This window comes from Rhodnius prolixus, unplaced genomic scaffold (genome assembly GCF_049639745.1).
Source record: "Rhodnius prolixus isolate KJV_2025 unplaced genomic scaffold, Rpr scaffold_1, whole genome shotgun sequence".
NCBI lineage: Eukaryota > Metazoa > Arthropoda > Insecta > Hemiptera > Reduviidae > Rhodnius > Rhodnius prolixus.
In genome coordinates this window covers 66,464,185-66,476,654 of record NW_027411581.1, presented here as the reverse complement: position 1 = coordinate 66,476,654, position 12,470 = coordinate 66,464,185, and the positions used below count along the sequence as shown (strand labels likewise).

General features: G+C 36.8%; 1 protein-coding gene across 6 annotated transcripts in view; it reads left to right on the top strand.

The window, feature by feature from the left end:
• LOC141446181 (uncharacterized) overlaps nt 1–12,470 on the top strand; it is a 158,064-nt gene that overhangs the window by 43,971 nt on the left and 101,623 nt on the right. The window lies entirely within an intron of this gene.

The following is a 12,470-nucleotide window of genomic DNA, read 5'->3' as shown; positions in this document are numbered from 1 at the left end:
TTGAAGGAAGTTCACGAAATAGAATAGTTTACGAATGTTCAGATTTTAGCCATTTTTTCCCATTGATTTTCATTGGGTAGGTGGGTCTATGGATCTAGTTTCATTCATTTGTATCATTCTTCCAGGTTCTTAGAGATGGTTGAAGTTATATTCTCCATTAAAGTAGGAGAGAGGGGGGCATATTTGAACAGAATTTACATTTTCTGTTACAGAGTGCGCACAGAATCGTATTATTGAACCTTTTTATTTTGTTTTCTACAACTTTCAAGTCTTCTTAACAGATCTATATCAATATGAACAGTTGGTACTTTAACATAAATATCTATATTCTTTTTAATTTAAAATTTTTGTGTCAAATGTTAATATCTGCCCCACTGGTGGGGGTCACCTTTGAACACAATATAATATGATATTACATTACTCTGAATCTACCTTCTATCAGTTATTTCTCTCTCATTACTACATTACTTTCTCTTTTAAACCACTGAAATCTAGTACAAAAAATCAAGAATGACTCAGTTCGGGGATGTTGTATCCCGAAGTGTGTGATGGGTTCAGGTTGAACAAAATATTCGATTTGTTGCGCTTTTTAATGCAGTAGCTTCGAACCACTTTCCCCCTACTCTGCGATTAAACCCCCAAAAAAGTCACAAACTTGCAGTGGTCAGTAGGGCGGCACATTTTAACTGATGATGTAGAAATGTGTGCCCCCTCTCCTTCCATAAAAGAAAATATAATATCCAACACTTTTTTGCAAGCAAATAGACTTTTGTAAATAACTAGATTTAACAATACTTACACCTTGTCCACTTCAAATCTTCACAATACACTTCCAGAAACTGCAACAAAATATTTTACTTCCACCTTACAAAATATATATAATTCCTCAATTCTGGACTTTACCAAACTATGATAACAAAGGGAAACTCTGTCAATTATACAAAAGGTCTACCATAAACATTTGGAGAAAATTACCAATCATAAATGTTTTTAAATATTTGGCGAAAAATTAAAACTGTTCAAAGGGGGGCCCCCTGTTCAAATTTGCCCCTCTCTTCCCTACCACATAATTGCATTGAACGGGTTTAAACAGGTTTTTTATTATTTAAGAGTGCGGAAATACTAACCAAAAATTCTGAACTGAAAGCAAGATCTTCAACTTTGGAGTTTACTGGAACGTCACCAAATGATTTCTTCTCAACGTTAAACATATCGTATCTTTCAAAACCTTGGCCCTATCACTTTGGTTAGAAATAGTCCTTTTTCCAGGATGTACGTCATTTTAATAGAGTTCTGGTACAATGTGTTTGTAAACCTTCCTTTAACAGTGAACTAGCATATTCCCAGTTTAAAAAAAAATTAATTACGCAAAGTTATAGAGGAAGTCTAGTGAGTGGTTCACATCAAGGTTTATTTTTTAAAGGGAAATATTACAGGTGGTAGCAGTGAGGCGAATTTTGTAGAGGTAACAGAAGACAATGGCGAGTTTGTGTGTTACTTTGTGTTGATGGGCGGGGCAAGGTGAGCTCGTTTCATTCGTTGGTTCCACGTTTTGTACTTTAATTAGTAAAGAGTCGGCCATTGTTAGCACCGAGCAGTTGTAACCAGCTGTCCTGCTGAAGTTTCCTTCTTAGTAAATATTACAACGTTACATATAGTATAGTATACTCCCGTGCTATTTATTTTTCATTTATTTGGAGACTTGTTGTAAAAGAAAAAGAAGCTTGTAGAATTACACGAAGGGCCTATAGAGCTTACGGCTATTGTTTTCTCGACCCACAGGGTTCTCTGTTACGACACTGTAATCAGCACCTGGTTTCCTCCATCCTACGTCATATATAACTCTGCATCATCAGTCCATCTGAAGCAGCAGAGTCCTGCTCAGTTCTGCGCCAGCTTGACTCAGAATCATTAAGTTGTCATAGTTCGTAGCATATCTTTTATTGTGTAACACAAAATTCTAGCCAGAACAACAACACTCTATCAAATTTCCTTTTACTGCGGGTTCATTAATTCTCTTACTTGACCAAATTTTTTTTGATAGGATGAAAAAATTAATGCAAGTTTCAGTCATTATAAACTTTATTATGCCGAGCTTTCGACCAAAGGGACTAGGTCAGGAGTCGGCAACCTATTTTAAGTCGAGAGCCATTTCTCCTTAAATAATTTTAATAAATCTTACCAAGAGCCGCAAGGATGATGGTGTGTAAACAACTCTGTAGAGCATTTGTATTCACAAATTATTATTTTATGATATTCAATTACGTTTAAGTGTTTTATATATTTATTTTCACATATTGCAAAGTAAATAAACAAATATATAATAACTAAACCTGTGTTTGAATGAAAATGGCGGCAGTCCTATATATTACGTACTGTATTTTAATATAATTCTATTCAATTTCAAACCTATCACATTTAAAATTCTTTTTGAAAAAATATCTTTACTTTAATAAATGAAATTTTCATTTGTTTCAGTGAAATTGAAATATACAATATATTTTGGACAGGCTTAAGAGCCACACAATTTGGATAAAAGAGCCGCAGGTTGCCGACCGCTGGACTAGGTCCGTCTTCAGGGCTAATTTACAATGTAATATTTTACATCATAAGAGGGTTGGTGTGTCTTGTCTGTTCATGGACTGAAAACTAAAAAACAGTATATTGTAAATTAGTCCTGAAGATGTAACCTAGTCCCTAGGTCGAAAGCTCCGGCATAATAAAGTTTATAATGACTGAAACTGGCATTAAATTTTTCATCCTACTGCAACTATGATTCAGTCACCAAAAATAATGAACAGTAATTACAAAAATTTTTTGGTAATACTGAATTTAAATGCAGTTTTAGTCTCCGGTGGTCTTTAAATGAAGCTTTGGAAGCTTAAGGGAAATGTGGTAGCTCAGATCTTGGAAAAATAGGGATAAGAGAAATTCCCTATGAGTGTACATGCCGGATTTTTTTTTTTGAACGCCCAATCAATGACCAATTATGAAGATAAATGGTGGTACCAGATTGGTGATCTGTTCAAAAGAGTTTTTGGACGTTGGTGATAAATGGAAGGAACTGGAATGGAATGTAAGGGGGCTGCTGGATTCAGTTCAACCTACTGGATAAACCAGTATGGAGGAGTGGTGGTTGAAGGCGGAGTTAGGGTCGCCTAGAGTGCGCTGCTAATCAGCCACTTAGTTTTGATCATCACATTGGTTGGTTGGGGGGTAATGGGGACGCCATCTTGGGATAAATAATAGATACAACATTTCAATTGCTTGTCTTTTCAACATCAACAGCACAGTGGCAGCGCTGCTGTCCAATGGAAGTGATGGTCACAAGAAATGGAAGATACAAGATGTGGAGCACGGCCATCATTTGTTATGTACTGGCTCAGCCTGCTCTGTGGGCTATGGCTGATGGATATTCCATGAACGAACCCTCAGTTAATCTACTACTTGTTTTCATTCATTACTCTCCCTTAATGCTAGTGTCAGGCAAGTCCTGTGGGATCATGTTTTATTTCTAAATTAAGTCCCAGCCGAGACGTTGTCTCTGACCACCTGATTGGTCTGAAAAAAAAACTACACTCTTAAGACAGAGCCTTGTTTTCCATTTCTCAAAATTTCGAACTCAGGACATCTAAATTCGTGGTGGAAACCACCAAAAATGGAAAATACGCCCAATTGCAACTTCTTCTTTAATGGGTATTAAGCCAAAAATTAAACCAAAAACAACCATGGCTGATGATTCTATTCCTCCAATTATACAATTCCTATTCTCCAGAACTGGATCGATAACAACCTAAATAGGCCAAACTGATCGATGCTAAGATTTATTTATTCTTTTGTCAGTCGATTTATTTCATCAAATTTTGGTTTCATTAATACTTTCAAAGTCGTACTTGCGTATATTTTTATCCTGATTCTTCCCAAATAAGTTATACAATTCCAGATGGATTAGCCGAATCGCATTCAAAGTATTCAATATGGAGTACACTTCAGGAGGTAATAGTTATCAAGTAGATTTTTTCAACTTTTATTTGTATAGAGATACAGGTATAATGAATGTGCCACAAAGGAGTTCATGTTCACTTTATAAACTTTGTTATATAATATACAAATATAGCAATCCTAAAGAAGAACTTTGCTAATTAATAAATAATTAATTTTTGAAGAGAAAAATATGTATGAAATTTTTATTTATTTAAAAAAAGTTTTAAAACTAAGATCTTATAGTTTACAAAGTTTACATGAACTTGAACTCCTTGGTAACAGATAGATTTTATCTCTATACAAATAAAGTTTGAAGTTAATGGTTACTTTGCTTTGATCCCTCCATTAGGAAATACAATAAATATTAAAGTAAAGTAATTGCCTATTTTTACAGGTGGGCTTTACGTCCAACTAGCAAATTAGGTGCCGTGGACGGAGGCGACTAGCCAAACATACTTTACTATAAATTTCTCATATAAACCATTAAATAAAAATCCAAGGCCTAGACACCGGGGAATCGAACCCACTAAACCAACAATACATCTTAGCATTGCGGGTCTAGTCTCTTAACCGCTCGGCTATCGTGGTGCCTCAATAAATAACTATAATAACGTCCTTTTAGTTTATTTGAAATTCTTTTTTTGAAAATTTATGTTAAGTAAGGGATATTAAGTAAGGATTATGGAAACGCCAAATTTCCTGAAAATATTTTCAGGGCAATTTCCTGCAAAAACAGCTTCAAAAATTAATAAATTCTTTAAAATTAATCTTGCTCATCGCACGCTTGTTGATCCTAACTTAACTTTTACAATTTAATTTGGGGGGAAAAAAATCTTTCTCATCAGGTAAGTTCTGGTTGAAGATGAGGTGTGGGCAGGGATCAAATTTCCTTCTCAAGCATAATGAGCGGCCTTATTTCCTGTTTAATATTAATAGGTATTAAATTTTTTTTTGTTTAAAATTCCAAAATAAAAAAAAAAATCGATTTAATTGAGGTGCTATATTTTGTAGGTTTTTAAGGTTAGGTTAGGTGTTTATTTTGTTTTGTTTACAAACAAATAGTATCTTTTTCCCTTCATTTTGAATAAGGTTAGGTTAGTAAAAATCGATATTTGTACAAAATTGATTAAAAATTATTCTAATGATTTTCTCTATCGATTTTTTTTTACGTATTTTTTTGTTTTGTTTTAAATCTAATTTATGTAAGATGCAGTAAGTTTAACCTATTACATATTTTTAATTTAATAAATTAAAACTCACTTTTTAAAATAATTTTTACAGTAAATGCATATTAACTAAAAATTTAAGTACATATGAACCGTATGAACATATGAAGGTAATACGTATTAATTATATTCAGTTTCATTGAGCTATGGAAATTACTGTGTACAGTAGATGCATGCAGATCAGTTACAGTTTAGACGTGTAACTGATTATTACTAGAACTTTGATAACACTGCGGGCTGCCATTTTCATTAATTTTAATTTCATGAATATTCAAGTTATGTTTTGTTTTCTCTGCATTTTCATTTTGTAAATTTAATTTTTTTTTTTCAATAATTATTTAATTATTTTTTCTTTCACAGCTTCAACGGACCTTTCCGTGTTCCTTTTAATGCAGATTTGACTTTGGGGGAACAGATAAAAGTCACATGGGGCGGGCCAGGTCAGACGGATAAGGCGGATGGACTAAAACTGGGATGTTGTACTTGGCTAGAAACGTCTTGTGACAGACAATGTAGTGTGAGACGGTGCGTTGTCCTTGATGGAAAGAACCCATGACTTGTTCTTCCACTAATCGGGTCGTTTTTTCCTTACTCTTTCAACGGAGTTAAGCAAAGCACCTCACGCGGTAGTAATGTTGATTAATTATAATCGATATTTTCATCCGTTTTTGGACGTGGAAGGGCGCGACCAGGGCGGTCATCATCTCCGACGTCTTCTCCGGCCATGTTGGAAATGCTTGAACCACTCAAAAACTTGCGTACGTGTACATCATTCATCGTCATAAACTTCTTTTAAGTTTCAGTAGCGGTTTTACCCAAGTTTTGATGTGAAATTTCACGACAATTCGTTGCTCTACTACATGTGTAGTAGTATCATGTTTTCGGGCAAAACGAAACTAACACCTCTTACACATACAACGGTTCCGGTCAGACAGATTTCTCTACAAACACGTGAGACGCTACAATCGAAAGAGAAGGCTTTACGCTGCACAGCTGTCGGTCGTTAGGATTTGGCGCAAGCATAGTTCTTCTGTAGCAGCATCAGTCTTGTTATTTAATAGCCACACCTCGGTAATCTCAGTTAACCCGCTCGGTCGTTCACAGGTAGCTGTAAATGGAACGACAAGCTGATGCAGTTAACGTGCTTAAGAGATTTCCGGTCAGATTTTTTTAATAGATTCACTCCCCCTCCACCTGTGAACGTCGTCCTTCCTTTCGCCACCATAAGCCGTTTCCTCTTTTCCAGGCTCATGTTTTTTGTCCGTCGATCTGTAGTAGACTCCGTAAATAGGTTGCATATTTTGGGGAGGGGGGCTTTGCACGATATTTAGGACCTCAATTACCCCCTTGGAATAGCCTTTATATGCAGGGACTGTCCGTATTTCCGTTTAATTAGAGCCATTTGTTTGCTCCAGTAAGTACAGCTCCGTGAGTATTGCCTCCTCGCAACAACTTCCGGAGATAGTTAACAATTTTTGTTGTTGTAAGGTTATAACCGTTATAAATTTCTACTCCAATCAAACTAATGACCCTACAATTAAAGCTGGACTAATAGCCCTAAGTGGGCGAGCAGGAATAGTGAACAGTGCTGCCAACCTTGGTTATTATTGCTCCCTGCTTCGTTTCATCATCATCATACCTATCTGAACTTGATTTTATTACCAGCTGCAGTATTCTAACACGCATTAATTATGGGCACATTGCCTGAGTACTACGTATATCCAACTCACTAATTATCTTTTAATTGACCTCCTAAATATGACATCGTAATTGTGACGTCATTAATTGAACGTTCCAAAATTTTGTACGTGAATACCCGCGGGACTTTTTCACTAGAAGTGTAAAGAGACAGATGCTTCTCCTTACAGACACAACACTGTCAGTAAGCTTGTAAGAAGCTCCTGGAAATTAAAAAAAAACAAATCTAAAGGCTGGCAGCTGGATTTGAACCTGTGATCTCTGAGTTTGCTAACCAACCTCTTAACTAATCCAAAACAATATGTATGTACAGTCTTACCACTTATATTAAACGGAGTCAAATAGTTTGCTGGGTTCAAAACAAAAAACTAACCTATTAGACTATGATTCTAACTATGAAATATTCTAAAATCCTTGTTCCCTCTTCATGACGTCACTACTACAGTCACGGAAATGGAGAAAAAAGAAAAAAACTGTGAAAGTTACCAATGACGGGTGTCTGTGTGTGCGTTATGGGGGAGAAGCGACTAAGGGAGATATCCTGCTGCACCCCAGACTCTGGGGAGTATCGCCAGCTTGCAAAATTCGAGTTGAAATTTTAATTAAGTTTTACCAGTTACGTCTTTGTATTAATGAGATTATAAATCTTTTTTTTTTTTTTTTTTATGTTGTATCTCTTTGGAAGGTGGATGAAGGAAGTGGGCAGTGGAGGATATTCTAATGGGCACAGCACCCCAAATGCAGTGGGGTTGAGGAGATCTAGCTGGCTGTGCCGGCTCCACAGCTGGCCTTGACCTTCACTTGCTAGCAACCCCCTCCCACCACCGTTGAATAAATTATAATATCCAGGAATTGTGGCCTAGGCAACCAGGACTCCTGAATGCACATACATGCAATCATGTGCTCTCCTTGCTTAATGATTCTCACCCAATCATTAAGGAAAATTTAAACGGGAAACATTAGCAATATTAGAGAAATTCCCTAAATGGAGTAAATTCCAGCTGTCTAGCTCTTTAAACTGTCTTCAAATTAAACTTCCTTCCTTTAAACTTCACTTTTCATTTTCCATTTGTTTTTTTAATTGTATTTTTCATGATTATTTTATCGCGATGTCACCGAGTGGAAAAGTTTTCTCAAAGATTTCAAGTGTTACGTGGACAGGCCTTAGGTGCGCTATACCTGCGGGAGAGTCATCATTAATTCCAGAATCCTTGGTTTTCATTTCACAGGGCTTCTAAAACCATTTTTATCAATGGCATTTCCTGTTGAGTAAGTTAGATTGCATTATCGGGGGTGGAGCCTAAGCCCCACGGCGGCTCCGCAGCCAAAAGAGGCTTATTGTGCCGTCCCCTTTTTTTTTTTGGATCTAGTACAGCGTTTCCCAACCTGTGGTATGCGAAAAATAATCAATAATGGCGGACATAACAAAATTAAATCATAAAAATATCATAGAAACGATTTTTTCCTATAATACATAAAAATTATTTTAATTAATAATATTATACAGTAAAGTTGTTAATATGTACCGTAATAAGGTTAATCTATCTCGAAATATACGAGAAAATATAAAGCACATTTAACGGGATTAAAATTGTCTTTCTTGGAGTATTTTCCAAAACCCGAAAACATGAATGATTTCAAACCCCTTCTATAAAGAAAATTTAGGAAAAGCTATATTATAGATAAAAGATAAAGAAAATTTAATAGAATTATCATGTGCAGAGCTTGAAAGATAACTATATAAAGATCTGCTTAAATAGGCTTACCATAATTACGAAGAGCCAAACCGGGACGCAGAGGAGGAAGAGGCTCATTTTCGTTTTGCTTTTCGCTTAATTTGTGTTTTTCATATTTGAAATGCAATCAAAATTATTAAGAACTGAAAATATATTAATAAATGGGCGCGGGGGAACGATCGGCCGTGGTGTCGGTGTTGTTCAAGTTTGACCGGGACCATCCCGGTCAAACCGGGACGTATGGTAAGCCTTTGCTTAAAGAGGCTGATTGTAATGAGTAAGCTCTATCCAAGCAACATTAAATTTAATTTAAAATAAGTTTTAAAGCTACGATCTTACACTTTACAAAGTTTATAAAGTGAACATGAACTTGAACTCCTTTGTAACAGATACACTGTATCTCCATACAAATAAAGATGATAATAATAGAATAACACTCTCGGAATAAACAAATTTGCACGAAATACAATCATTTTTACGAAGTAGTACAATTTAGCATGATGTACTACCAAGTGGACTAAGCGAGCCAAAAAAAAGGTTGGAAAACGCTGATCTAGTAGATGAAACCTCCACCAACTACAAAGAGGTGGAGGACTTTCCCTACTAGTTCTATTAGCTCTAATATCTCTCCTTTGGTCTCTAAAGATCCAAAGGTTTCATAGCGCAATCACTCGATTATTGGCACGCAATCGTACATGCCAGTGAGAGGTCGTTTCCTCCTCCACATCCTGATCACAATCCTGCACAACGACTCCGAGCTAATAAGCCGCCCCCACCTTGTACAGATTACTGTGGCCAGCGTGTGTAACTGTGTAAATGTATTGGGGTGTATACCAGTATATGTTGCCTCATGTTCATGTTGTAAGGCTGGGGGATACCCTCAGGGACGCCAAGTACCCTGAAGAAGTGGCTAATCTCCACTTATAAAAAACCTCTTTCTTTTTAAATGAATCTCAAAACGATTACATTCCAGTGAACTCTAAATCCTAAGTCTGTACAATTGCAATAATATTTTCTTAAAGGGAATGAATGGTAAACAAAAATATTCACTATAAAGTGTTAGAACAGCTGATCAAATTAGAATTGCTGAGTTGAGAAATTTAAGTTTCAACGAGCAACTTGATTTATTTAGATGAAAATGATTTTATATTTAATAGAAACTGAGCTGAGTAAGGTTATAATTAAAGAGGTTAAAGTGAGATTTAAAGTGAAACATTTGAATTAAGAGTACTCAAGAAGATATTCAGTAAAATAAATGGGCTATTTAACCCAGGCTGGCCACTATAACATTTTTTTTTTATCGTAGAATACTGGGCGAATAGTGTACAGTACTGCCAACTGTGGTGTGCTCTTTATATGTTCCACCAGAGTGGTAGAAAGTTCAGCTTGGCCTTCTCCCCAGTGTGGCCAACTTTCTCCGCTTCAACAAAGCCACGACGGCATCTATTTATATATTATAGTGGTGTTCACTAATCTATATACACAAACACATTCACTAGCTAGCTAGGTTGGCACCACTGCACCTGAAACTATTAATTATAGGTCACGGGAACAATACCCCCCCCCTCCACCTGCAGTATTGTGCGCCATAATACTATAACACCCCTTCTCTTGTTGTCAGCGTTTTCATTAGTCAACGCTAGCGTTGAAAACACGAGTCAGACAGAGGCGATGTGTTGACAGTACCGTTTTCTGCCTTTTATCACCTCTCGGACGTGTACAATGGAAAATTATTTGATATCTCTGGATACGAATTATTTCTCAGCAGTTTCTGCTAATGTCCAGTTTGAAATTTATGTTTTCACAATAATTTAGTGACCGTGACCTCTGCTTTGAACACTCTTTTTCACCTTGGGAAATTTATTTTCCGGAAACTTGGAATTTTCCCTCACAAAAAAAAAAATGGTCTGCTAATGGAATTAATAATTTAAACATAGGATAGGTTCTGTTCTCGAACAGAACACGAAGATCCTCTTGATAAGTCTAGATAGATGTGAAGCATTTCCTTTTTAACACACTAGAATGTTTTTCTGCGTCATGTTCTCTCCTTCGGGACATTAATGCCAGAAATCACCTGGCAGCCATCTGGTGATTGTTACCACCGTCAAAATGGAAGGCCATTTCTTTCTCTTCCTGAAATAATTTTCCCTATTGGTTAATCATCTCTAGATGTAAAATGAAGATGCTAATTGTGACTATCCCGTTGTAGCTCCAGGCACTAAAGTTTCCCTCTCCAGTCTCGTTTTGCATAATGACTCCTGTGGTCACCAAGTGCTGCTGGGGACCTTCACAACGAAAATCAGCTGTACAATCTGAAAGCATTAAGAAAAATGTTTCTAATTCTCCAGTCGGTAATCTCCACAGCGATAGGATTTCCCTAACTACGGCGAAACACCCTGAGTAGTGTACAGTTATGAAGAGAGTGAGTTTGAAGAGAACTGCTCGTTCCATTTGAAGTGCCCAATTTTTGTTTAATGAACGGTTCAGTCTCTTGTGTACTGTTAAGAAGAGAGTGAGTTTGGAGAGTATTCCTCGTTCCATCTGAAGTGCCCATTTTTGTTTAATGAACGATTCAGTCTCTTGAGTACTGTTAAGAAGAGGGTTTGAAGAGAATTCCTCGTTCCATCTGAAGTGCCCATTTTTTGTTTACTGAACGGTTCAGTCTCTTGTGTACTGTTAAGAAGAGAGTGAGTTTGGAGAGTATTCCTCGTTCCATCTGAAGTGCCCATTTTTGTTTAATGAACGGTTCAGTCTCTTGAGTACTGTTAAGAAGAGAGTTTGAAGAGAATTCCTGAACAGGAAATAACTCTTTACTCAATGCATTGTTCACTTTTCGACAGTGAGCCATTTCCTTAAACTTGTAATGTACACAATGTAATTTTTAATTGTATTATTTTCACTGGATTTGTTTTTTTAATAATTGGGAATAAAAATGGCAAAGGTCCAGATCAAACGTTTAAATTGAAGCTGGTCTCTGGAGATCTGGGATCATCATTGCTCATTGTCAGGTATTAAACTGCAATCGCGCTGCTGCAACATTATGTTGCAGAGGGGTTCGTAGGATGGATGGTGCACTTCTCCAGGTTTATCCTGGTTCAGTTAGCTAATTAACATGCTAGGGATGAAGAAGCACACTAGGGTGATTAGGTCGTATTAGATGGGAGATAGTTAGCACATTACTCTGTCCTCAGAGAGAGATATGGCCGCCCACAACACAGACTGATGCTGCTGTTAAGATAGATGGGATATAAGATGATCACACCTGGGAGGCAGTGCATCTGTCAGCCGTCCAGCTCCATGTTCCAACTAAAACTTGGTTAGTGGGAACTTTGCACCCACTATTTCCTCTTTGCTTCAACGTAGTATTGGGGTAATATGATGAGGTTTTCTTATCTCACCTGGTGGCAGCACACCCATACATCTTTCTCTTGCTACTATTCTGAAAGCAAACTACGAATTTCGGGATACATATTTCATCACTTTATCTTCCACCCTACCTCTCCCTAAAACTGGCCGGAAAACCAATTTTCTTGGAAAATTATTCAATTACAACTTACAGAGAGAGCTACGTGTTAGTAATGTATAATATACAAGGTGAGGCCATTAAATAACGAGACTGATGCTGCTACAGAAGCACTATGCATGCGCCAAATCCTAACGACCGACAGCTGTGCAGCGTAAAGCCTTCTCTTTCGATTGTGCAGCGTCTCACGTGTTTTTGTAGAGAAATCTGTGTCTGACCGGAACCGTCGTCGTTTGTTTAAGAGGTGTTAGTTTCGTTTTGCCGTGAAAACATGATACTACACATGTAGTAGAGCAACGAATT